The sequence below is a fragment of the Rana temporaria genome, chromosome 8 (genome assembly GCF_905171775.1).
Source record: "Rana temporaria chromosome 8, aRanTem1.1, whole genome shotgun sequence".
Taxonomy (NCBI): domain Eukaryota; kingdom Metazoa; phylum Chordata; class Amphibia; order Anura; family Ranidae; genus Rana; species Rana temporaria.
The window spans coordinates 155,189,792-155,208,234 of NC_053496.1; the positions used below are offsets into that span (position 1 = coordinate 155,189,792).

The 18,443-nt window shown below is 51.7% G+C and overlaps 1 protein-coding gene, 85 non-coding genes and 3 pseudogenes across 86 annotated transcripts in view; all 89 read left to right on the forward strand.

Annotated features, from left to right (window-relative positions):
- Nucleotides 1-18,443, forward strand: part of LOC120909238 — a 107,103-nt gene that overhangs the window by 47,138 nt on the left and 41,522 nt on the right. The gene's annotated exons all lie outside the window — the stretch shown is intronic.
- Nucleotides 19-137, forward strand: LOC120911517. Its single transcript, XR_005742298.1, has one exon. It is a non-coding gene; the product is annotated as a 5S ribosomal RNA (ribosomal RNA).
- LOC120911520 lies at nt 228-346 on the forward strand. The gene has a single exon (XR_005742300.1). It is a non-coding gene; the product is annotated as a 5S ribosomal RNA (ribosomal RNA).
- LOC120911521 lies at nt 437-555 on the forward strand. Its single transcript, XR_005742301.1, has one exon. It is a non-coding gene; the product is annotated as a 5S ribosomal RNA (ribosomal RNA).
- Nucleotides 646-764, forward strand: LOC120911522. The gene has a single exon (XR_005742302.1). It is a non-coding gene; the product is annotated as a 5S ribosomal RNA (ribosomal RNA).
- Nucleotides 855-973, forward strand: LOC120911523. Its single transcript, XR_005742303.1, has one exon. It is a non-coding gene; the product is annotated as a 5S ribosomal RNA (ribosomal RNA).
- LOC120911525 lies at nt 1,064-1,182 on the forward strand. Its single transcript, XR_005742305.1, has one exon. It is a non-coding gene; the product is annotated as a 5S ribosomal RNA (ribosomal RNA).
- Nucleotides 1,273-1,391, forward strand: LOC120911527. The gene has a single exon (XR_005742307.1). It is a non-coding gene; the product is annotated as a 5S ribosomal RNA (ribosomal RNA).
- Nucleotides 1,482-1,600, forward strand: LOC120911921. Its single transcript, XR_005742689.1, has one exon. It is a non-coding gene; the product is annotated as a 5S ribosomal RNA (ribosomal RNA).
- On the forward strand, nt 1,691-1,809 carry LOC120911528. Its single transcript, XR_005742308.1, has one exon. It is a non-coding gene; the product is annotated as a 5S ribosomal RNA (ribosomal RNA).
- On the forward strand, nt 1,900-2,018 carry LOC120911529. Its single transcript, XR_005742309.1, has one exon. It is a non-coding gene; the product is annotated as a 5S ribosomal RNA (ribosomal RNA).
- LOC120911531 lies at nt 2,110-2,228 on the forward strand. Its single transcript, XR_005742310.1, has one exon. It is a non-coding gene; the product is annotated as a 5S ribosomal RNA (ribosomal RNA).
- On the forward strand, nt 2,319-2,437 carry LOC120911532. Its single transcript, XR_005742311.1, has one exon. It is a non-coding gene; the product is annotated as a 5S ribosomal RNA (ribosomal RNA).
- On the forward strand, nt 2,528-2,646 carry LOC120911533. The gene has a single exon (XR_005742312.1). It is a non-coding gene; the product is annotated as a 5S ribosomal RNA (ribosomal RNA).
- On the forward strand, nt 2,737-2,855 carry LOC120911534. The gene has a single exon (XR_005742313.1). It is a non-coding gene; the product is annotated as a 5S ribosomal RNA (ribosomal RNA).
- Nucleotides 2,946-3,064, forward strand: LOC120911535. Its single transcript, XR_005742314.1, has one exon. It is a non-coding gene; the product is annotated as a 5S ribosomal RNA (ribosomal RNA).
- Nucleotides 3,155-3,273, forward strand: LOC120911536. The gene has a single exon (XR_005742315.1). It is a non-coding gene; the product is annotated as a 5S ribosomal RNA (ribosomal RNA).
- LOC120911537 lies at nt 3,364-3,482 on the forward strand. The gene has a single exon (XR_005742316.1). It is a non-coding gene; the product is annotated as a 5S ribosomal RNA (ribosomal RNA).
- On the forward strand, nt 3,573-3,691 carry LOC120911539. The gene has a single exon (XR_005742318.1). It is a non-coding gene; the product is annotated as a 5S ribosomal RNA (ribosomal RNA).
- Nucleotides 3,782-3,900, forward strand: LOC120911540. Its single transcript, XR_005742319.1, has one exon. It is a non-coding gene; the product is annotated as a 5S ribosomal RNA (ribosomal RNA).
- LOC120911541 lies at nt 3,988-4,106 on the forward strand. Its single transcript, XR_005742320.1, has one exon. It is a non-coding gene; the product is annotated as a 5S ribosomal RNA (ribosomal RNA).
- Nucleotides 4,197-4,315, forward strand: LOC120911542. The gene has a single exon (XR_005742321.1). It is a non-coding gene; the product is annotated as a 5S ribosomal RNA (ribosomal RNA).
- LOC120911543 lies at nt 4,406-4,524 on the forward strand. Its single transcript, XR_005742322.1, has one exon. It is a non-coding gene; the product is annotated as a 5S ribosomal RNA (ribosomal RNA).
- LOC120911887 lies at nt 4,615-4,733 on the forward strand. Its single transcript, XR_005742656.1, has one exon. It is a non-coding gene; the product is annotated as a 5S ribosomal RNA (ribosomal RNA).
- On the forward strand, nt 4,824-4,942 carry LOC120911544. The gene has a single exon (XR_005742323.1). It is a non-coding gene; the product is annotated as a 5S ribosomal RNA (ribosomal RNA).
- On the forward strand, nt 5,033-5,148 carry LOC120912372 (annotated as a pseudogene).
- Nucleotides 5,239-5,357, forward strand: LOC120911545. Its single transcript, XR_005742324.1, has one exon. It is a non-coding gene; the product is annotated as a 5S ribosomal RNA (ribosomal RNA).
- LOC120911546 lies at nt 5,448-5,566 on the forward strand. Its single transcript, XR_005742325.1, has one exon. It is a non-coding gene; the product is annotated as a 5S ribosomal RNA (ribosomal RNA).
- On the forward strand, nt 5,657-5,770 carry LOC120912361 (annotated as a pseudogene).
- On the forward strand, nt 5,861-5,978 carry LOC120911880. The gene has a single exon (XR_005742649.1). It is a non-coding gene; the product is annotated as a 5S ribosomal RNA (ribosomal RNA).
- Nucleotides 6,066-6,184, forward strand: LOC120912323 (annotated as a pseudogene).
- Nucleotides 6,275-6,393, forward strand: LOC120911547. The gene has a single exon (XR_005742326.1). It is a non-coding gene; the product is annotated as a 5S ribosomal RNA (ribosomal RNA).
- On the forward strand, nt 6,484-6,602 carry LOC120911548. Its single transcript, XR_005742327.1, has one exon. It is a non-coding gene; the product is annotated as a 5S ribosomal RNA (ribosomal RNA).
- LOC120911550 lies at nt 6,693-6,811 on the forward strand. Its single transcript, XR_005742329.1, has one exon. It is a non-coding gene; the product is annotated as a 5S ribosomal RNA (ribosomal RNA).
- Nucleotides 6,902-7,020, forward strand: LOC120911551. Its single transcript, XR_005742330.1, has one exon. It is a non-coding gene; the product is annotated as a 5S ribosomal RNA (ribosomal RNA).
- LOC120911552 lies at nt 7,111-7,229 on the forward strand. The gene has a single exon (XR_005742331.1). It is a non-coding gene; the product is annotated as a 5S ribosomal RNA (ribosomal RNA).
- Nucleotides 7,320-7,438, forward strand: LOC120911553. The gene has a single exon (XR_005742332.1). It is a non-coding gene; the product is annotated as a 5S ribosomal RNA (ribosomal RNA).
- Nucleotides 7,529-7,647, forward strand: LOC120911554. Its single transcript, XR_005742333.1, has one exon. It is a non-coding gene; the product is annotated as a 5S ribosomal RNA (ribosomal RNA).
- On the forward strand, nt 7,738-7,856 carry LOC120911555. Its single transcript, XR_005742334.1, has one exon. It is a non-coding gene; the product is annotated as a 5S ribosomal RNA (ribosomal RNA).
- LOC120911557 lies at nt 7,947-8,065 on the forward strand. The gene has a single exon (XR_005742335.1). It is a non-coding gene; the product is annotated as a 5S ribosomal RNA (ribosomal RNA).
- Nucleotides 8,156-8,274, forward strand: LOC120911558. Its single transcript, XR_005742336.1, has one exon. It is a non-coding gene; the product is annotated as a 5S ribosomal RNA (ribosomal RNA).
- Nucleotides 8,365-8,483, forward strand: LOC120911559. The gene has a single exon (XR_005742337.1). It is a non-coding gene; the product is annotated as a 5S ribosomal RNA (ribosomal RNA).
- Nucleotides 8,574-8,692, forward strand: LOC120911560. Its single transcript, XR_005742338.1, has one exon. It is a non-coding gene; the product is annotated as a 5S ribosomal RNA (ribosomal RNA).
- Nucleotides 8,783-8,900, forward strand: LOC120912188. Its single transcript, XR_005742945.1, has one exon. It is a non-coding gene; the product is annotated as a 5S ribosomal RNA (ribosomal RNA).
- Nucleotides 8,991-9,109, forward strand: LOC120911562. Its single transcript, XR_005742340.1, has one exon. It is a non-coding gene; the product is annotated as a 5S ribosomal RNA (ribosomal RNA).
- Nucleotides 9,200-9,318, forward strand: LOC120912006. Its single transcript, XR_005742771.1, has one exon. It is a non-coding gene; the product is annotated as a 5S ribosomal RNA (ribosomal RNA).
- Nucleotides 9,409-9,526, forward strand: LOC120912280. Its single transcript, XR_005743035.1, has one exon. It is a non-coding gene; the product is annotated as a 5S ribosomal RNA (ribosomal RNA).
- Nucleotides 9,616-9,733, forward strand: LOC120912190. Its single transcript, XR_005742946.1, has one exon. It is a non-coding gene; the product is annotated as a 5S ribosomal RNA (ribosomal RNA).
- LOC120911563 lies at nt 9,824-9,942 on the forward strand. The gene has a single exon (XR_005742341.1). It is a non-coding gene; the product is annotated as a 5S ribosomal RNA (ribosomal RNA).
- On the forward strand, nt 10,033-10,150 carry LOC120912227. Its single transcript, XR_005742982.1, has one exon. It is a non-coding gene; the product is annotated as a 5S ribosomal RNA (ribosomal RNA).
- On the forward strand, nt 10,240-10,357 carry LOC120912214. Its single transcript, XR_005742970.1, has one exon. It is a non-coding gene; the product is annotated as a 5S ribosomal RNA (ribosomal RNA).
- On the forward strand, nt 10,448-10,566 carry LOC120911564. The gene has a single exon (XR_005742342.1). It is a non-coding gene; the product is annotated as a 5S ribosomal RNA (ribosomal RNA).
- Nucleotides 10,657-10,774, forward strand: LOC120912228. Its single transcript, XR_005742983.1, has one exon. It is a non-coding gene; the product is annotated as a 5S ribosomal RNA (ribosomal RNA).
- Nucleotides 10,865-10,983, forward strand: LOC120911565. Its single transcript, XR_005742343.1, has one exon. It is a non-coding gene; the product is annotated as a 5S ribosomal RNA (ribosomal RNA).
- LOC120911566 lies at nt 11,074-11,192 on the forward strand. Its single transcript, XR_005742344.1, has one exon. It is a non-coding gene; the product is annotated as a 5S ribosomal RNA (ribosomal RNA).
- LOC120911567 lies at nt 11,283-11,401 on the forward strand. Its single transcript, XR_005742345.1, has one exon. It is a non-coding gene; the product is annotated as a 5S ribosomal RNA (ribosomal RNA).
- Nucleotides 11,492-11,610, forward strand: LOC120911568. Its single transcript, XR_005742346.1, has one exon. It is a non-coding gene; the product is annotated as a 5S ribosomal RNA (ribosomal RNA).
- On the forward strand, nt 11,701-11,819 carry LOC120911569. Its single transcript, XR_005742347.1, has one exon. It is a non-coding gene; the product is annotated as a 5S ribosomal RNA (ribosomal RNA).
- LOC120911570 lies at nt 11,910-12,028 on the forward strand. Its single transcript, XR_005742348.1, has one exon. It is a non-coding gene; the product is annotated as a 5S ribosomal RNA (ribosomal RNA).
- Nucleotides 12,119-12,237, forward strand: LOC120911571. The gene has a single exon (XR_005742349.1). It is a non-coding gene; the product is annotated as a 5S ribosomal RNA (ribosomal RNA).
- On the forward strand, nt 12,328-12,446 carry LOC120911574. The gene has a single exon (XR_005742351.1). It is a non-coding gene; the product is annotated as a 5S ribosomal RNA (ribosomal RNA).
- On the forward strand, nt 12,537-12,655 carry LOC120911575. The gene has a single exon (XR_005742352.1). It is a non-coding gene; the product is annotated as a 5S ribosomal RNA (ribosomal RNA).
- Nucleotides 12,746-12,864, forward strand: LOC120911576. The gene has a single exon (XR_005742353.1). It is a non-coding gene; the product is annotated as a 5S ribosomal RNA (ribosomal RNA).
- On the forward strand, nt 12,955-13,073 carry LOC120911577. Its single transcript, XR_005742354.1, has one exon. It is a non-coding gene; the product is annotated as a 5S ribosomal RNA (ribosomal RNA).
- On the forward strand, nt 13,164-13,282 carry LOC120911578. The gene has a single exon (XR_005742355.1). It is a non-coding gene; the product is annotated as a 5S ribosomal RNA (ribosomal RNA).
- Nucleotides 13,373-13,491, forward strand: LOC120911579. Its single transcript, XR_005742356.1, has one exon. It is a non-coding gene; the product is annotated as a 5S ribosomal RNA (ribosomal RNA).
- LOC120911580 lies at nt 13,582-13,700 on the forward strand. The gene has a single exon (XR_005742357.1). It is a non-coding gene; the product is annotated as a 5S ribosomal RNA (ribosomal RNA).
- On the forward strand, nt 13,791-13,909 carry LOC120911581. The gene has a single exon (XR_005742358.1). It is a non-coding gene; the product is annotated as a 5S ribosomal RNA (ribosomal RNA).
- Nucleotides 14,000-14,118, forward strand: LOC120911582. Its single transcript, XR_005742359.1, has one exon. It is a non-coding gene; the product is annotated as a 5S ribosomal RNA (ribosomal RNA).
- On the forward strand, nt 14,209-14,327 carry LOC120911583. The gene has a single exon (XR_005742360.1). It is a non-coding gene; the product is annotated as a 5S ribosomal RNA (ribosomal RNA).
- Nucleotides 14,418-14,536, forward strand: LOC120911585. Its single transcript, XR_005742362.1, has one exon. It is a non-coding gene; the product is annotated as a 5S ribosomal RNA (ribosomal RNA).
- On the forward strand, nt 14,627-14,745 carry LOC120911586. Its single transcript, XR_005742363.1, has one exon. It is a non-coding gene; the product is annotated as a 5S ribosomal RNA (ribosomal RNA).
- On the forward strand, nt 14,836-14,954 carry LOC120911587. Its single transcript, XR_005742364.1, has one exon. It is a non-coding gene; the product is annotated as a 5S ribosomal RNA (ribosomal RNA).
- On the forward strand, nt 15,045-15,163 carry LOC120911589. The gene has a single exon (XR_005742365.1). It is a non-coding gene; the product is annotated as a 5S ribosomal RNA (ribosomal RNA).
- Nucleotides 15,254-15,372, forward strand: LOC120911590. Its single transcript, XR_005742366.1, has one exon. It is a non-coding gene; the product is annotated as a 5S ribosomal RNA (ribosomal RNA).
- Nucleotides 15,463-15,581, forward strand: LOC120911591. Its single transcript, XR_005742367.1, has one exon. It is a non-coding gene; the product is annotated as a 5S ribosomal RNA (ribosomal RNA).
- LOC120911592 lies at nt 15,672-15,790 on the forward strand. Its single transcript, XR_005742368.1, has one exon. It is a non-coding gene; the product is annotated as a 5S ribosomal RNA (ribosomal RNA).
- Nucleotides 15,881-15,999, forward strand: LOC120911593. Its single transcript, XR_005742369.1, has one exon. It is a non-coding gene; the product is annotated as a 5S ribosomal RNA (ribosomal RNA).
- LOC120911594 lies at nt 16,090-16,208 on the forward strand. Its single transcript, XR_005742370.1, has one exon. It is a non-coding gene; the product is annotated as a 5S ribosomal RNA (ribosomal RNA).
- LOC120911595 lies at nt 16,299-16,417 on the forward strand. Its single transcript, XR_005742371.1, has one exon. It is a non-coding gene; the product is annotated as a 5S ribosomal RNA (ribosomal RNA).
- LOC120911597 lies at nt 16,508-16,626 on the forward strand. The gene has a single exon (XR_005742373.1). It is a non-coding gene; the product is annotated as a 5S ribosomal RNA (ribosomal RNA).
- On the forward strand, nt 16,717-16,835 carry LOC120911598. The gene has a single exon (XR_005742374.1). It is a non-coding gene; the product is annotated as a 5S ribosomal RNA (ribosomal RNA).
- LOC120911599 lies at nt 16,926-17,044 on the forward strand. Its single transcript, XR_005742375.1, has one exon. It is a non-coding gene; the product is annotated as a 5S ribosomal RNA (ribosomal RNA).
- Nucleotides 17,135-17,253, forward strand: LOC120911600. The gene has a single exon (XR_005742376.1). It is a non-coding gene; the product is annotated as a 5S ribosomal RNA (ribosomal RNA).
- Nucleotides 17,344-17,462, forward strand: LOC120911601. The gene has a single exon (XR_005742377.1). It is a non-coding gene; the product is annotated as a 5S ribosomal RNA (ribosomal RNA).
- LOC120911602 lies at nt 17,553-17,671 on the forward strand. The gene has a single exon (XR_005742378.1). It is a non-coding gene; the product is annotated as a 5S ribosomal RNA (ribosomal RNA).
- On the forward strand, nt 17,762-17,880 carry LOC120911603. The gene has a single exon (XR_005742379.1). It is a non-coding gene; the product is annotated as a 5S ribosomal RNA (ribosomal RNA).
- On the forward strand, nt 17,971-18,089 carry LOC120911605. The gene has a single exon (XR_005742380.1). It is a non-coding gene; the product is annotated as a 5S ribosomal RNA (ribosomal RNA).
- On the forward strand, nt 18,180-18,298 carry LOC120911606. Its single transcript, XR_005742381.1, has one exon. It is a non-coding gene; the product is annotated as a 5S ribosomal RNA (ribosomal RNA).

The following is an 18,443-nucleotide window of genomic DNA, read 5'->3' on the forward strand; positions in this document are numbered from 1 at the left end:
AGGACAGCCATGGTTATCGCCTACGGCCACATCACCTTGAAAGCGCCCGATCTCGTCTGATCTCGGAGGCTAAGCAGGGTCGGGCCTGGTTAGTACCTGGATGGGAGACCGCCTGGGAATACCAGGTGCTGTAGGCTTTTTTGTTTTGGTGGAGTCTTGAATCTCTTTTTTCCCCCAGTCTTTCTTCCATGCTATCTTCAAGAGAGTTAAGGACAGCCATGGTTATCGCCTACGGCCACATCACCTTGAAAGCGCCCGATCTCGTCTGATCTCGGAGGCTAAGCAGGGTCGGGCCTGGTTAGTACCTGGATGGGAGACCGCCTGGGAATACCAGGTGCTGTAGGCTTTTTTGTTTTGGTGGAGTCTTGAATCTCTTTTTTCCCCCAGTCTTTCTTCCATGCTATCTTCAAGAGAGTTAAGGACAGCCATGGTTATCGCCTACGGCCACATCACCTTGAAAGCGCCCGATCTCGTCTGATCTCGGAGGCTAAGCAGGGTCGGGCCTGGTTAGTACCTGGATGGGAGACCGCCTGGGAATACCAGGTGCTGTAGGCTTTTTTGTTTTGGTGGAGTCTTGAATCTCTTTTTTCCCCCAGTCTTTCTTCCATGCTATCTTCAAGAGAGTTAAGGACAGCCATGGTTATCGCCTACGGCCACATCACCTTGAAAGCGCCCGATCTCGTCTGATCTCGGAGGCTAAGCAGGGTCGGGCCTGGTTAGTACCTGGATGGGAGACCGCCTGGGAATACCAGGTGCTGTAGGCTTTTTTGTTTTGGTGGAGTCTTGAATCTCTTTTTTCCCCCAGTCTTTCTTCCATGCTATCTTCAAGAGAGTTAAGGACAGCCATGGTTATCGCCTACGGCCACATCACCTTGAAAGCGCCCGATCTCGTCTGATCTCGGAGGCTAAGCAGGGTCGGGCCTGGTTAGTACCTGGATGGGAGACCGCCTGGGAATACCAGGTGCTGTAGGCTTTTTTGTTTTGGTGGAGTCTTGAATCTCTTTTTTCCCCCAGTCTTTCTTCCATGCTATCTTCAAGAGAGTTAAGGACAGCCATGGTTATCGCCTACGGCCACATCACCTTGAAAGCGCCCGATCTCGTCTGATCTCGGAGGCTAAGCAGGGTCGGGCCTGGTTAGTACCTGGATGGGAGACCGCCTGGGAATACCAGGTGCTGTAGGCTTTTTTGTTTTGGTGGAGTCTTGAATCTCTTTTTTCCCCCAGTCTTTCTTCCATGCTATCTTCAAGAGAGTTAAGGACAGCCATGGTTATCGCCTACGGCCACATCACCTTGAAAGCGCCCGATCTCGTCTGATCTCGGAGGCTAAGCAGGGTCGGGCCTGGTTAGTACCTGGATGGGAGACCGCCTGGGAATACCAGGTGCTGTAGGCTTTTTTGTTTTGGTGGAGTCTTGAATCTCTTTTTTCCCCCAGTCTTTCTTCCATGCTATCTTCAAGAGAGTTAAGGACAGCCATGGTTATCGCCTACGGCCACATCACTTTGAAAGCGCCCGATCTCGTCTGATCTCGGAGGCTAAGCAGGGTCGGGCCTGGTTAGTACCTGGATGGGAGACCGCCTGGGAATACCAGGTGCTGTAGGCTTTTTTGTTTTGGTGGAGTCTTGAATCTCTTTTTTCCCCCAGTCTTTCTTCCATGCTATCTTCAAGAGAGTTAAGGACAGCCATGGTTATCGCCTACGGCCACATCACCTTGAAAGCGCCCGATCTCGTCTGATCTCGGAGGCTAAGCAGGGTCGGGCCTGGTTAGTACCTGGATGGGAGACCGCCTGGGAATACCAGGTGCTGTAGGCTTTTTTGTTTTGGTGGAGTCTTGAATCTCTTTTTTCCCCCAGTCTTTCTTCCATGCTATCTTCAAGAGAGTTAAGGACAGCCATGGTTATCGCCTACGGCCACATCACCTTGAAAGCGCCCGATCTCGTCTGATCTCGGAGGCTAAGCAGGGTCGGGCCTGGTTAGTACCTGGATGGGAGACCGCCTGGGAATACCAGGTGCTGTAGGCTTTTTTGTTTTGGTGGAGTCTTGAATCTCTTTTTTCCCCCAGTCTTTCTTCCATGCTATCTTCAAGAGAGTTAAGGGACAGCCATGGTTATCGCCTACGGCCACATCACCTTGAAAGCGCCCGATCTCGTCTGATCTCGGAGGCTAAGCAGGGTCGGGCCTGGTTAGTACCTGGATGGGAGACCGCCTGGGAATACCAGGTGCTGTAGGCTTTTTTGTTTTGGTGGAGTCTTGAATCTCTTTTTTCCCCCAGTCTTTCTTCCATGCTATCTTCAAGAGAGTTAAGGACAGCCATGGTTATCGCCTACGGCCACATCACCTTGAAAGCGCCCGATCTCGTCTGATCTCGGAGGCTAAGCAGGGTCGGGCCTGGTTAGTACCTGGATGGGAGACCGCCTGGGAATACCAGGTGCTGTAGGCTTTTTTGTTTTGGTGGAGTCTTGAATCTCTTTTTTCCCCCAGTCTTTCTTCCATGCTATCTTCAAGAGAGTTAAGGACAGCCATGGTTATCGCCTACGGCCACATCACCTTGAAAGCGCCCGATCTCGTCTGATCTCGGAGGCTAAGCAGGGTCGGGCCTGGTTAGTACCTGGATGGGAGACCGCCTGGGAATACCAGGTGCTGTAGGCTTTTTTGTTTTGGTGGAGTCTTGAATCTCTTTTTTCCCCCAGTCTTTCTTCCATGCTATCTTCAAGAGAGTTAAGGACAGCCATGGTTATCGCCTACGGCCACATCACCTTGAAAGCGCCCGATCTCGTCTGATCTCGGAGGCTAAGCAGGGTCGGGCCTGGTTAGTACCTGGATGGGAGACCGCCTGGGAATACCAGGTGCTGTAGGCTTTTTTGTTTTGGTGGAGTCTTGAATCTCTTTTTTCCCCCAGTCTTTCTTCCATGCTATCTTCAAGAGAGTTAAGGACAGCCATGGTTATCGCCTACGGCCACATCACCTTGAAAGCGCCCGATCTCGTCTGATCTCGGAGGCTAAGCAGGGTCGGGCCTGGTTAGTACCTGGATGGGAGACCGCCTGGGAATACCAGGTGCTGTAGGCTTTTTTGTTTTGGTGGAGTCTTGAATCTCTTTTTTCCCCCAGTCTTTCTTCCATGCTATCTTCAAGAGAGTTAAGGACAGCCATGGTTATCGCCTACGGCCACATCACCTTGAAAGCGCCCGATCTCGTCTGATCTCGGAGGCTAAGCAGGGTCGGGCCTGGTTAGTACCTGGATGGGAGACCGCCTGGGAATACCAGGTGCTGTAGGCTTTTTTGTTTTGGTGGAGTCTTGAATCTCTTTTTTCCCCCAGTCTTTCTTCCATGCTATCTTCAAGAGAGTTAAGGACAGCCATGGTTATCGCCTACGGCCACATCACCTTGAAAGCGCCCGATCTCGTCTGATCTCGGAGGCTAAGCAGGGTCGGGCCTGGTTAGTACCTGGATGGGAGACCGCCTGGGAATACCAGGTGCTGTAGGCTTTTTTGTTTTGGTGGAGTCTTGAATCTCTTTTTTCCCCCAGTCTTTCTTCCATGCTATCTTCAAGAGAGTTAAGGACAGCCATGGTTATCGCCTACGGCCACATCACCTTGAAAGCGCCCGATCTCGTCTGATCTCGGAGGCTAAGCAGGGTCGGGCCTGGTTAGTACCTGGATGGGAGACCGCCTGGGAATACCAGGTGCTGTAGGCTTTTTTGTTTTGGTGGAGTCTTGAATCTCTTTTTTCCCCCAGTCTTTCTTCCATGCTATCTTCAAGAGAGTTAAGGACAGCCATGGTTATCGCCTACGGCCACATCACCTTGAAAGCGCCCGATCTCGTCTGATCTCGGAGGCTAAGCAGGGTCGGGCCTGGTTAGTACCTGGATGGGAGACCGCCTGGGAATACCAGGTGCTGTAGGCTTTTTTGTTTTGGTGGAGTCTTGAATCTCTTTTTTCCCCCAGTCTTTCTTCCATGCTATCTTCAAGAGAGTTAAGGACAGCCATGGTCGCCTACGGCCACATCACCTTGAAAGCGCCCGATCTCGTCTGATCTCGGAGGCTAAGCAGGGTCGGGCCTGGTTAGTACCTGGATGGGAGACCGCCTGGGAATACCAGGTGCTGTAGGCTTTTTTGTTTTGGTGGAGTCTTGAATCTCTTTTTTCCCCCAGTCTTTCTTCCATGCTATCTTCAAGAGAGTTAAGGACAGCCATGGTTATCGCCTACGGCCACATCACCTTGAAAGCGCCCGATCTCGTCTGATCTCGGAGGCTAAGCAGGGTCGGGCCTGGTTAGTACCTGGATGGGAGACCGCCTGGGAATACCAGGTGCTGTAGGCTTTTTTGTTTTGGTGGAGTCTTGAATCTCTTTTTTCCCCCAGTCTTTCTTCCATGCTATCTTCAAGAGAGTTAAGGACAGCCATGGTTATCGCCTACGGCCACATCACCTTGAAAGCGCCCGATCTCGTCTGATCTCGGAGGCTAAGCAGGGTCGGGCCTGGTTAGTACCTGGATGGGAGACCGCCTGGGAATACCAGGTGCTGTAGGCTTTTTTGTTTTGGTGGAGTCTTGAATCTCTTTTTTCCCCCAGTCTTTCTTCCATGCTATCTTCAAGAGAGTTAAGGACAGCCATGGTTATCGCCTACGGCCACATCACCTTGAAAGCGCCCGATCTCGTCTGACCTCGGAGGCTAAGCAGGGTCGGGCCTGGTTAGTACCTGGATGGGAGACCGCCTGGGAATACCAGGTGCTGTAGGCTTTTTTGTTTTGGTGGAGTCTTGAATCTCTTTTTTCCCCCAGTCTTTCTTCCATGCTATCTTCAAGAGAGTTAAGGACAGCCATGGTTATCGCCTACGGCCACATCACCTTGAAAGCGCCCGATCTCGTCTGATCTCGGAGGCTAAGCAGGGTCGGGCCTGGTTAGTACCTGGATGGGAGACCGCCTGGGAATACCAGGTGCTGTAGGCTTTTTTGTTTTGGTGGAGTCTTGAATCTCTTTTTTCCCCCAGTCTTTCTTCCATGCTATCTTCAAGAGAGTTAAGGACAGCCATGGTTATCGCCTACGGCCACATCACCTTGAAAGCGCCCGATCTCGTCTGACTCGGAGGCTAAGCAGGGTCGCCTGGTTAGTACCTGGATGGGAGACCGCCTGGGAATACCAGGTGCTGTAGGCTTTTTTGTTTTGGTGGAGTCTTGAATCTCTTTTTTCCCCCAGTCTTTCTTCCATGCTATCTTCAAGAGAGTTAAGGACAGCCATGGTTATCGCCTACGGCCACATCACCTTGAAAGCGCCCGATCTCGTCTGATCTCGGAGGCTAAGCAGGGTCGGGCCTGGTTAGTACCTGGATGGGAGACCGCCTGGGAATACCAGGTGCTGTAGGCTTTTTTGTTTTGGTGGAGTCTTGAATCTCTTTTTTCCCCCAGTCTTTCTTCCATGCTATCTTCAAGAGAGTTAAGGACAGCCATGGTTATCGCCTACGGCCACATCACCTTGAAAGCGCCCGATCTCGTCTGATCTCGGAGGCTAAGCAGGGTCGGGCCTGGTTAGTACCTGGATGGGAGACCGCCTGGGAATACCAGGTGCTGTAGGCTTTTTTGTTTTGGTGGAGTCTTGAATCTCTTTTTTCCCCCAGTCTTTCTTCCATGCTATCTTCAAGAGAGTTAAGGACAGCCATGGTTATCGCCTACGGCCACATCACCTTGAAAGCGCCCGATCTCGTCTCGGAGGCTAAGCAGGGTCGGGCCTGGTTAGTACCTGGATGGGAGACCGCCTGGGAATACCAGGTGCTGTAGGCTTTTTTGTTTTGGTGGAGTCTTGAATCTCTTTTTTCCCCCAGTCTTTCTTCCATGCTATCTTCAAGAGAGTTAAGGACAGCCATGGTTATCGCCTACGGCCACATCACCTTGAAAGCGCCCGATCTCGTCTGATCTCGGAGGCTAAGCAGGGTCGGGCCTGGTTAGTACCTGGATGGGAGACCGCCTGGGAAACCAGGTGCTGTAGGCTTTTTTGTTTTGGTGGAGTCTTGAATCTCTTTTTTCCCCCAGTCTTTCTTCCATGCTATCTTCAAGAGAGTTAAGGACAGCCATGGTTATCGCCGGCCACATCACCTTGAAAGCGCCCGATCTCGTCTGATCTCGGAGGCTAAGCAGGGTCGGGCCTGGTTAGTACCTGGATGGGAGACCGCCTGGGAATACCAGGTGCTGTAGGCTTTTTTGTTTTGGTGGAGTCTTGAATCTCTTTTTTCCCCCAGTCTTTCTTCCATGCTATCTTCAAGAGAGTTAAGGACAGCCATGGTTATCGCCTACGGCCACATCACCTTGAAAGCGCCCGATCTCGTCTGATCTCGGAGGCTAAGCAGGGTCGGGCCTGGTTAGTACCTGGATGGGAGACCGCCTGGGAATACCAGGTGCTGTAGGCTTTTTTGTTTTGGTGGAGTCTTGAATCTCTTTTTTCCCCCAGTCTTTCTTCCATGCTATCTTCAAGAGAGTTAAGGACAGCCATGGTTATCGCCTACGGCCACATCACCTTGAAAGCGCCCGATCTCGTCTGATCTCGGAGGCTAAGCAGGGTCGGGCCTGGTTAGTACCTGGATGGGAGACCGCCTGGGAATACCAGGTGCTGTAGGCTTTTTTGTTTTGGTGGAGTCTTGAATCTCTTTTTTCCCCCAGTCTTTCTTCCATGCTATCTTCAAGAGAGTTAAGGACAGCCATGGTTATCGCCTACGGCCACATCACCTTGAAAGCGCCCGATCTCGTCTGATCTCGGAGGCTAAGCAGGGTCGGGCCTGGTTAGTACCTGGATGGGAGACCGCCTGGGAATACCAGGTGCTGTAGGCTTTTTTGTTTTGGTGGAGTCTTGAATCTCTTTTTTCCCCCAGTCTTTCTTCCATGCTATCTTCAAGAGAGTTAAGGACAGCCATGGTTATCGCCTACGGCCACATCACCTTGAAAGCGCCCGATCTCGTCTGATCTCGGAGGCTAAGCAGGGTCGGGCCTGGTTAGTACCTGGATGGGAGACCGCCTGGGAATACCAGGTGCTGTAGGCTTTTTTGTTTTGGTGGAGTCTTGAATCTCTTTTTTCCCCCAGTCTTTCTTCCATGCTATCTTCAAGAGAGTTAAGGACAGCCATGGTTATCGCCTACGGCCACATCACCTTGAAAGCGCCCGATCTCGTCTGATCTCGGAGGCTAAGCAGGGTCGGGCCTGGTTAGTACCTGGATGGGAGACCGCCTGGGAATACCAGGTGCTGTAGGCTTTTTTGTTTTGGTGGAGTCTTGAATCTCTTTTTTCCCCCAGTCTTTCTTCCATGCTATCTTCAAGAGAGTTAAGGACAGCCATGGTTATCGCCTACGGCCACATCACCTTGAAAGCGCCCGATCTCGTCTGATCTCGGAGGCTAAGCAGGGTCGGGCCTGGTTAGTACCTGGATGGGAGACCGCCTGGGAATACCAGGTGCTGTAGGCTTTTTTGTTTTGGTGGAGTCTTGAATCTCTTTTTTCCCCCAGTCTTTCTTCCATGCTATCTTCAAGAGAGTTAAGGACAGCCATGGTTATCGCCTACGGCCACATCACCTTGAAAGCGCCCGATCTCGTCTGATCTCGGAGGCTAAGCAGGGTCGGGCCTGGTTAGTACCTGGATGGGAGACCGCCTGGGAATACCAGGTGCTGTAGGCTTTTTTGTTTTGGTGGAGTCTTGAATCTCTTTTTTCCCCCAGTCTTTCTTCCATGCTATCTTCAAGAGAGTTAAGGACAGCCATGGTTATCGCCTACGGCCACATCACCTTGAAAGCGCCCGATCTCGTCTGATCTCGGAGGCTAAGCAGGGTCGGGCCTGGTTAGTACCTGGATGGGAGACCGCCTGGGAATACCAGGTGCTGTAGGCTTTTTTGTTTTGGTGGAGTCTTGAATCTCTTTTTTCCCCCAGTCTTTCTTCCATGCTATCTTCAAGAGAGTTAAGGACAGCCATGGTTATCGCCTACGGCCACATCACCTTGAAAGCGCCCGATCTCGTCTGATCTCGGAGGCTAAGCAGGGTCGGGCCTGGTTAGTACCTGGATGGGAGACCGCCTGGGAATACCAGGTGCTGTAGGCTTTTTTGTTTTGGTGGAGTCTTGAATCTCTTTTTTCCCCCAGTCTTTCTTCCATGCTATCTTCAAGAGAGTTAAGGACAGCCATGGTTATCGCCTACGGCCACATCACCTTGAAAGCGCCCGATCTCGTCTGATCTCGGAGGCTAAGCAGGGTCGGGCCTGGTTAGTACCTGGATGGGAGACCGCCTGGGAATACCAGGTGCTGTAGGCTTTTTTGTTTTGGTGGAGTCTTGAATCTCTTTTTTCCCCCAGTCTTTCTTCCATGCTATCTTCAAGAGAGTTAAGGACAGCCATGGTTATCGCCTACGGCCACATCACCTTGAAAGCGCCCGATCTCGTCTGATCTCGGAGGCTAAGCAGGGTCGGGCCTGGTTAGTACCTGGATGGGAGACCGCCTGGGAATACCAGGTGCTGTAGGCTTTTTTGTTTTGGTGGAGTCTTGAATCTCTTTTTTCCCCCAGTCTTTCTTCCATGCTATCTTCAAGAGAGTTAAGGACAGCCATGGTTATCGCCTACGGCCACATCACCTTGAAAGCGCCCGATCTCGTCTGATCTCGGAGGCTAAGCAGGGTCGGGCCTGGTTAGTACCTGGATGGGAGACCGCCTGGGAATACCAGGTGCTGTAGGCTTTTTTGTTTTGGTGGAGTCTTGAATCTCTTTTTTCCCCCAGTCTTTCTTCCATGCTATCTTCAAGAGAGTTAAGGACAGCCATGGTTATCGCCTACGGCCACATCACCTTGAAAGCGCCCGATCTCGTCTGATCTCGGAGGCTAAGCAGGGTCGGGCCTGGTTAGTACCTGGATGGAGACCGCCTGGGAATACCAGGTGCTGTAGGCTTTTTTGTTTTGGTGGAGTCTTGAATCTCTTTTTTCCCCCAGTCTTTCTTCCATGCTATCTTCAAGAGAGTTAAGGACAGCCATGGTTATCGCCTACGGCCACATCACCTTGAAAGCGCCCGATCTCGTCTGATCTCGGAGGCTAAGCAGGGTCGGGCCTGGTTAGTACCTGGATGGGAGACCGCCTGGGAATACCAGGTGCTGTAGGCTTTTTTGTTTTGGTGGAGTCTTGAATCTCTTTTTTCCCCCAGTCTTTCTTCCATGCTATCTTCAAGAGAGTTAAGGACAGCCATGGTTATCGCCTACGGCCACATCACCTTGAAAGCGCCCGATCTCGTCTGATCTCGGAGGCTAAGCAGGGTCGGGCCTGGTTAGTAGCTGGATGGGAGACCGCCTGGGAATACCAGGTGCTGTAGGCTTTTTTGTTTGGGTGGAGTCTTGAATCTCTTTTTTCCCCCAGTCTTTCTTCCATGCTATCTTCAAGAGAGTTAAGGACAGCCATGGTTATCGCCTACGGCCACATCACCTTGAAAGCGCCCGATCTCGTCTGATCTCGAGGCTAAGCAGGGTCGGGCCTGGTTAGTACCTGGATGGGAGACCGCCTGGGAATACCAGGTGCTGTAGGCTTTTTTGTTTTGTGGAGTCTTGAATCTCTTTTTTCCCCCAGTCTTTCTTCCATGCTATCTTCAAGAGAGTTAAGGACAGCCATGGTTATCGCCTACGGCCACATCACCTTGAAAGCGCCCGATCTCGTCTGATCTCGGAGGCTAAGCAGGGTCGGGCCTGGTTAGTACCTGGATGGAGACCGCCTGGGAATACCAGGTGCTGTAGGCTTTTTTGTTTTGGTGGAGTCTTGAATCTCTTTTTTCCCCCAGTCTTTCTTCCATGCTATCTTCAAGAGAGTTAAGGACAGCCATGGTTATCGCCTACGGCCACATCACCTTGAAAGCGCCCGATCTCGTCTGATCTCGGAGGCTAAGCAGGGTCGGGCCTGGTTAGTACCTGGATGGGAGACCGCCTGGGAATACCAGGTGCTGTAGGCTTTTTTGTTTTGGTGGAGTCTTGAATCTCTTTTTTCCCCCAGTCTTTCTTCCATGCTATCTTCAAGAGAGTTAAGGACAGCCATGGTTATCGCCTACGGCCACATCACCTGAAAGCGCCCGATCTCGTCTGATCTCGGAGGCTAAGCAGGGTCGGGCCTGGTTAGTACCTGGATGGGAGACCGCCTGGGAATACCAGGTGCTGTAGGCTTTTTTGTTTTGGTGGAGTCTTGAATCTCTTTTTTCCCCAGTCTTTCTTCCATGCTATCTTCAAGAGAGTTAAGGACAGCCATGGTTATCGCCTACGGCCACATCACCTTGAAAGCGCCGATCTCGTCTGATCTCGGAGGCTAAGCAGGGTCGGGCCTGGTTAGTACCTGGATGGGAGACCGCCTGGGAATACCAGGTGCTGTAGGCTTTTTTGTTTTGGTGGAGTCTTGAATCTCTTTTTTCCCCCAGTCTTTCTTCCATGCTATCTTCAAGAGAGTTAAGGACAGCCATGGTTATCGCCTACGGCCACATCACCTTGAAAGCGCCCGATCTCGTCTGATCTCGGAGGCTAAGCAGGGTCGGGCCTGGTTAGTACCTGGATGGGAGACCGCCTGGGAATACCAGGTGCTGTAGGCTTTTTTGTTTTGGTGGAGTCTTGAATCTCTTTTTTCCCCCAGTCTTTCTTCCATGCTATCTTCAAGAGAGTTAAGGACAGCCATGGTTATCGCCTACGGCCACATCACCTGAAAGCGCCCGATCTCGTCTGATCTCGGAGGCTAAGCAGGGTCGGGCCTGGTTAGTACCTGGATGGGAGACCGCCTGGGAATACCAGGTGCTGTAGGCTTTTTTGTTTTGGTGGAGTCTTGAATCTCTTTTTTCCCCCAGTCTTTCTTCCATGCTATCTTCAAGAGAGTTAAGGACAGCCATGGTTATCGCCTACGGCCACATCACCTTGAAAGCGCCCGATCTCGTCTGATCTCGGAGGCTAAGCAGGGTCGGGCCTGGTTAGTACCTGGATGGGAGACCGCCTGGGAATACCAGGTGCTGTAGGCTTTTTTGTTTTGGTGGAGTCTTGAATCTCTTTTTTCCCCCAGTCTTTCTTCCATGCTATCTTCAAGAGAGTTAAGGACAGCCATGGTTATCGCCTACGGCCACATCACCTTGAAAGCGCCCGATCTCGTCTGATCTCGGAGGCTAAGCAGGGTCGGGCCTGGTTAGTACCTGGATGGGAGACCGCCTGGGAATACCAGGTGCTGTAGGCTTTTTTGTTTTGGTGGAGTCTTGAATCTCTTTTTTCCCCCAGTCTTTCTTCCATGCTATCTTCAAGAGAGTTAAGGACAGCCATGGTTATCGCCTACGGCCACATCACCTTGAAAGCGCCCGATCTCGTCTGATCTCGGAGGCTAAGCAGGGTCGGGCCTGGTTAGTACCTGGATGGGAGACCGCCTGGGAATACCAGGTGCTGTAGGCTTTTTTGTTTTGGTGGAGTCTTGAATCTCTTTTTTCCCCCAGTCTTTCTTCCATGCTATCTTCAAGAGAGTTAAGGACAGCCATGGTTATCGCCTACGGCCACATCACCTTGAAAGCGCCCGATCTCGTCTGATCTCGGAGGCTAAGCAGGGTCGGGCCTGGTTAGTACCTGGATGGGAGACCGCCTGGGAATACCAGGTGCTGTAGGCTTTTTTGTTTTGGTGGAGTCTTGAATCTCTTTTTTCCCCCAGTCTTTCTTCCATGCTATCTTCAAGAGAGTTAAGGACAGCCATGGTTATCGCCTACGGCCACATCACCTTGAAAGCGCCCGATCTCGTCTGATCTCGGAGGCTAAGCAGGGTCGGGCCTGGTTAGTACCTGGATGGGAGACCGCCTGGGAATACCAGGTGCTGTAGGCTTTTTTGTTTTGGTGGAGTCTTGAATCTCTTTTTTCCCCCAGTCTTTCTTCCATGCTATCTTCAAGAGAGTTAAGGACAGCCATGGTTATCGCCTACGGCCACATCACCTTGAAAGCGCCCGATCTCGTCTGATCTCGGAGGCTAAGCAGGGTCGGGCCTGGTTAGTACCTGGATGGGAGACCGCCTGGGAATACCAGGTGCTGTAGGCTTTTTTGTTTTGGTGGAGTCTTGAATCTCTTTTTTCCCCCAGTCTTTCTTCCATGCTATCTTCAAGAGAGTTAAGGACAGCCATGGTTATCGCCTACGGCCACATCACCTTGAAAGCGCCCGATCTCGTCTGATCTCGGAGGCTAAGCAGGGTCGGGCCTGGTTAGTACCTGGATGGGAGACCGCCTGGGAATACCAGGTGCTGTAGGCTTTTTTGTTTTGGTGGAGTCTTGAATCTCTTTTTTCCCCCAGTCTTTCTTCCATGCTATCTTCAAGAGAGTTAAGGACAGCCATGGTTATCGCCTACGGCCACATCACCTTGAAAGCGCCCGATCTCGTCTGATCTCGGAGGCTAAGCAGGGTCGGGCCTGGTTAGTACCTGGATGGGAGACCGCCTGGGAATACCAGGTGCTGTAGGCTTTTTTGTTTTGGTGGAGTCTTGAATCTCTTTTTTCCCCCAGTCTTTCTTCCATGCTATCTTCAAGAGAGTTAAGGACAGCCATGGTTATCGCCTACGGCCACATCACCTTGAAAGCGCCCGATCTCGTCTGATCTCGGAGGCTAAGCAGGGTCGGGCCTGGTTAGTACCTGGATGGGAGACCGCCTGGGAATACCAGGTGCTGTAGGCTTTTTTGTTTTGGTGGAGTCTTGAATCTCTTTTTTCCCCCAGTCTTTCTTCCATGCTATCTTCAAGAGAGTTAAGGACAGCCATGGTTATCGCCTACGGCCACATCACCTTGAAAGCGCCCGATCTCGTCTGATCTCGGAGGCTAAGCAGGGTCGGGCCTGGTTAGTACCTGGATGGGAGACCGCCTGGGAATACCAGGTGCTGTAGGCTTTTTTGTTTTGGTGGAGTCTTGAATCTCTTTTTTCCCCCAGTCTTTCTTCCATGCTATCTTCAAGAGAGTTAAGGACAGCCATGGTTATCGCCTACGGCCACATCACCTTGAAAGCGCCCGATCTCGTCTGATCTCGGAGGCTAAGCAGGGTCGGGCCTGGTTAGTACCTGGATGGGAGACCGCCTGGGAATACCAGGTGCTGTAGGCTTTTTTGTTTTGGTGGAGTCTTGAATCTCTTTTTTCCCCCAGTCTTTCTTCCATGCTATCTTCAAGAGAGTTAAGGACAGCCATGGTTATCGCCTACGGCCACATCACCTTGAAAGCGCCCGATCTCGTCTGATCTCGGAGGCTAAGCAGGGTCGGGCCTGGTTAGTACCTGGATGGGAGACCGCCTGGGAATACCAGGTGCTGTAGGCTTTTTTGTTTTGGTGGAGTCTTGAATCTCTTTTTTCCCCCAGTCTTTCTTCCATGCTATCTTCAAGAGAGTTAAGGACAGCCATGGTTATCGCCTACGGCCACATCACCTTGAAAGCGCCCGATCTCGTCTGATCTCGGAGGCTAAGCAGGGTCGGGCCTGGTTAGTACCTGGATGGGAGACCGCCTGGGAATACCAGGTGCTGTAGGCTTTTTTGTTTTGGTGGAGTCTTGAATCTCTTTTTTCCCCCAGTCTTTCTTCCATGCTATCTTCAAGAGAGTTAAGGACAGCCATGGTTATCGCCTACGGCCACATCACCTTGAAAGCGCCCGATCTCGTCTGATCTCGGAGGCTAAGCAGGGTCGGGCCTGGTTAGTACCTGGATGGGAGACCGCCTGGGAATACCAGGTGCTGTAGGCTTTTTTGTTTTGGTGGAGTCTTGAATCTCTTTTTTCCCCCAGTCTTTCTTCCATGCTATCTTCAAGAGAGTTAAGGACAGCCATGGTTATCGCCTACGGCCACATCACCTTGAAAGCGCCCGATCTCGTCTGATCTCGGAGGCTAAGCAGGGTCGGGCCTGGTTAGTACCTGGATGGGAGACCGCCTGGGAATACCAGGTGCTGTAGGCTTTTTTGTTTTGGTGGAGTCTTGAATCTCTTTTTTCCCCCAGTCTTTCTTCCATGCTATCTTCAAGAGAGTTAAGGACAGCCATGGTTATCGCCTACGGCCACATCACCTTGAAAGCGCCCGATCTCGTCTGATCTCGGAGGCTAAGCAGGGTCGGGCCTGGTTAGTACCTGGATGGGAGACCGCCTGGGAATACCAGGTGCTGTAGGCTTTTTTGTTTTGGTGGAGTCTTGAATCTCTTTTTTCCCCCAGTCTTTCTTCCATGCTATCTTCAAGAGAGTTAAGGACAGCCATGGTTATCGCCTACGGCCACATCACCTTGAAAGCGCCCGATCTCGTCTGATCTCGGAGGCTAAGCAGGGTCGGGCCTGGTTAGTACCTGGATGGGAGACCGCCTGGGAATACCAGGTGCTGTAGGCTTTTTTGTTTTGGTGGAGTCTTGAATCTCTTTTTTCCCCCAGTCTTTCTTCCATGCTATCTTCAAGAGAGTTAAGGACAGCCATGGTTATCGCCTACGGCCACATCACCTTGAAAGCGCCCGATCTCGTCTGATCTCGGAGGCTAAGCAGGGTCGGGCCTGGTTAGTACCTGGATGGGAGACCGCCTGGGAATACCAGGTGCTGTAGGCTTTTTTGTTTTGGTGGAGTCTTGAATCTCTTTTTTCCCCCAGTCTTTCTTCCATGCTATCTTCAAGAGAGTTAAGGACAGCCATGGTTATCGCCTACGGCCACATCACCTTGAAAGCGCCCGATCTCGTCTGATCTCGGAGGCTAAGCAGGGTCGGGCCTGGTTAGTACCTGGATGGGAGACCGCCTGGGAATACCAGGTGCTGTAGGCTTTTTTGTTTTGGTGGAGTCTTGAATCTCTTTTTTCCCCCAGTCTTTCTTCCATGCTATCTTCAAGAGAGTTAAGGACAGCCATGGTTATCGCCTACGGCCACATCACCTTGAAAGCGCCCGATCTCGTCTGATCTCGGAGGCTAAGCAGGGTCGGGCCTGGTTAGTACCTGGATGGGAGACCGCCTGGGAATACCAGGTGCTGTAGGCTTTTTTGTTTTGGTGGAGTCTTGAATCTCTTTTTTCCCCCAGTCTTTCTTCCATGCTATCTTCAAGAGAGTTAAGGACAGCCATGGTTATCGCCTACGGCCACATCACCTTGAAAGCGCCCGATCTCGTCTGATCTCGGAGGCTAAGCAGGGTCGGGCCTGGTTAGTACCTGGATGGGAGACCGCCTGGGAATACCAGGTGCTGTAGGCTTTTTTGTTTTGGTGGAGTCTTGAATCTCTTTTTTCCCCCAGTCTTTCTTCCATGCTATCTTCAAGAGAGTTAAGGACAGCCATGGTTATCGCCTACGGCCACATCACCTTGAAAGCGCCCGATCTCGTCTGATCTCGGAGGCTAAGCAGGGTCGGGCCTGGTTAGTACCTGGATGGGAGACCGCCTGGGAATACCAGGTGCTGTAGGCTTTTTTGTTTTGGTGGAGTCTTGAATCTCTTTTTTCCCCCAGTCTTTCTTCCATGCTATCTTCAAGAGAGTTAAGGACAGCCATGGTTATCGCCTACGGCCACATCACCTTGAAAGCGCCCGATCTCGTCTGATCTCGGAGGCTAAGCAGGGTCGGGCCTGGTTAGTACCTGGATGGGAGACCGCCTGGGAATACCAGGTGCTGTAGGCTTTTTTGTTTTGGTGGAGTCTTGAATCTCTTTTTTCCCCCAGTCTTTCTTCCATGCTATCTTCAAGAGAGTTAAGGACAGCCATGGTTATCGCCTACGGCCACATCACCTTGAAAGCGCCCGATCTCGTCTGATCTCGGAGGCTAAGCAGGGTCGGGCCTGGTTAGTACCTGGATGGGAGACCGCCTGGGAATACCAGGTGCTGTAGGCTTTTTTGTTTTGGTGGAGTCTTGAATCTCTTTTTTCCCCCAGTCTTTCTTCCATGCTATCTTCAAGAGAGTTAAGGACAGCCATGGTTATCGCCTACGGCCACATCACCTTGAAAGCGCCCGATCTCGTCTGATCTCGGAGGCTAAGCAGGGTCGGGCCTGGTTAGTACCTGGATGGGAGACCGCCTGGGAATACCAGGTGCTGTAGGCTTTTTTGTTTTGGTGGAGTCTTGAATCTCTTTTTTCCCCCAGTCTTTCTTCCATGCTATCTTCAAGAGAGTTAAGGACAGCCATGGTTATCGCCTACGGCCACATCACCTTGAAAGCGCCCGATCTCGTCTGATCTCGGAGGCTAAGCAGGGTCGGGCCTGGTTAGTACCTGGATGGGAGACCGCCTGGGAATACCAGGTGCTGTAGGCTTTTTTGTTTTGGTGGAGTCTTGAATCTCTTTTTTCCCCCAGTCTTTCTTCCATGCTATCTTCAAGAGAGTTAAGGACAGCCATGGTTATCGCCTACGGCCACATCACCTTGAAAGCGCCCGATCTCGTCTGATCTCGGAGGCTAAGCAGGGTCGGGCCTGGTTAGTACCTGGATGGGAGACCGCCTGGGAATACCAGGTGCTGTAGGCTTTTTTGTTTTGGTGGAGTCTTGAATCTCTTTTTTCCCCCAGTCTTTCTTCCATGCTATCTTCAAGAGAGTTAAGGACAGCCATGGTTATCGCCTACGGCCACATCACCTTGAAAGCGCCCGATCTCGTCTGATCTCGGAGGCTAAGCAGGGTCGGGCCTGGTTAGTACCTGGATGGGAGACCGCCTGGGAATACCAGGTGCTGTAGGCTTTTTTGTTTTGGTGGAGTCTTGAATCTCTTTTTTCCCCCAGTCTTTCTTCCATGCTATCTTCAAGAGAGTTAAGGACAGCCATGGTTATCGCCTACGGCCACATCACCTTGAAAGCGCCCGATCTCGTCTGATCTCGGAGGCTAAGCAGGGTCGGGCCTGGTTAGTACCTGGATGGGAGACCGCCTGGGAATACCAGGTGCTGTAGGCTTTTTTGTTTTGGTGGAGTCTTGAATCTCTTTTTTCCCCCAGTCTTTCTTCCATGCTATCTTCAAGAGAGTTAAGGACAGCCATGGTTATCGCCTACGGCCACATCACCTTGAAAGCGCCCGATCTCGTCTGATCTCGGAGGCTAAGCAGGGTCGGGCCTGGTTAGTACCTGGATGGGAGACCGCCTGGGAATACCAGGTGCTGTAGGCTTTTTTGTTTTGGTGGAGTCTTGAATCTCTTTTTTCCCCCAGTCTTTCTTCCATGCTATCTTCAAGAGAGTTAAGGACAGCCATGGTTATCGCCTACGGCCACATCACCTTGAAAGCGCCCGATCTCGTCTGATCTCGGAGGCTAAGCAGGGTCGGGCCTGGTTAGTACCTGGATGGGAGACCGCCTGGGAATACCAGGTGCTGTAGGCTTTTTTGTTTTGGTGGAGTCTTGAATCTCTTTTTTCCCCCAGTCTTTCTTCCATGCTATCTTCAAGAGAGTTAAGGACAGCCATGGTTATCGCCTACGGCCACATCACCTTGAAAGCGCCCGATCTCGTCTGATCTCGGAGGCTAAGCAGGGTCGGGCCTGGTTAGTACCTGGATGGGAGACCGCCTGGGAATACCAGGTGCTGTAGGCTTTTTTGTTTTGGTGGAGTCTTGAATCTCTTTTTTCCCCCAGTCTTTCTTCCATGCTATCTTCAAGAGAGTTAAGGACAGCCATGGTTATCGCCTACGGCCACATCACCTTGAAAGCGCCCGATCTCGTCTGATCTCGGAGGCTAAGCAGGGTCGGGCCTGGTTAGTACCTGGATGGGAGACCGCCTGGGAATACCAGGTGCTGTAGGCTTTTTTGTTTTGGTGGAGTCTTGAATCTCTTTTTTCCCCCAGTCTTTCTTCCATGCTATCTTCAAGAGAGTTAAGGACAGCCATGGTTATCGCCTACGGCCACATCACCTTGAAAGCGCCCGATCTCGTCTGATCTCGGAGGCTAAGCAGGGTCGGGCCTGGTTAGTACCTGGATGGGAGACCGCCTGGGAATACCAGGTGCTGTAGGCTTTTTTGTTTTGGTGGAGTCTTGAATCTCTTTTTTCCCCCAGTCTTTCTTCCATGCTATCTTCAAGAGAGTTAAGGACAGCCATGGTTATCGCCTACGGCCACATCACCTTGAAAGCGCCCGATCTCGTCTGATCTCGGAGGCTAAGCAGGGTCGGGCCTGGTTAGTACCTGGATGGGAGACCGCCTGGGAATACCAGGTGCTGTAGGCTTTTTTGTTTTGGTGGAGTCTTGAATCTCTTTTTTCCCCCAGTCTTTCTTCCATGCTATCTTCAAGAGAGTTAAGGACAGCCATGGTTATCGCCTACGGCCACATCACCTTGAAAGCGCCCGATCTCGTCTGATCTCGGAGGCTAAGCAGGGTCGGGCCTGGTTAGTACCTGGATGGGAGACCGCCTGGGAATACCAGGTGCTGTAGGCTTTTTTGTTTTGGTGGAGTCTTGAATCTCTTTTTTCCCCCAGTCTTTCTTCCATGCTATCTTCAAGAGAGTTAAGGACAGCCATGGTTATCGCCTACGGCCACATCACCTTGAAAGCGCCCGATCTCGTCTGATCTCGGAGGCTAA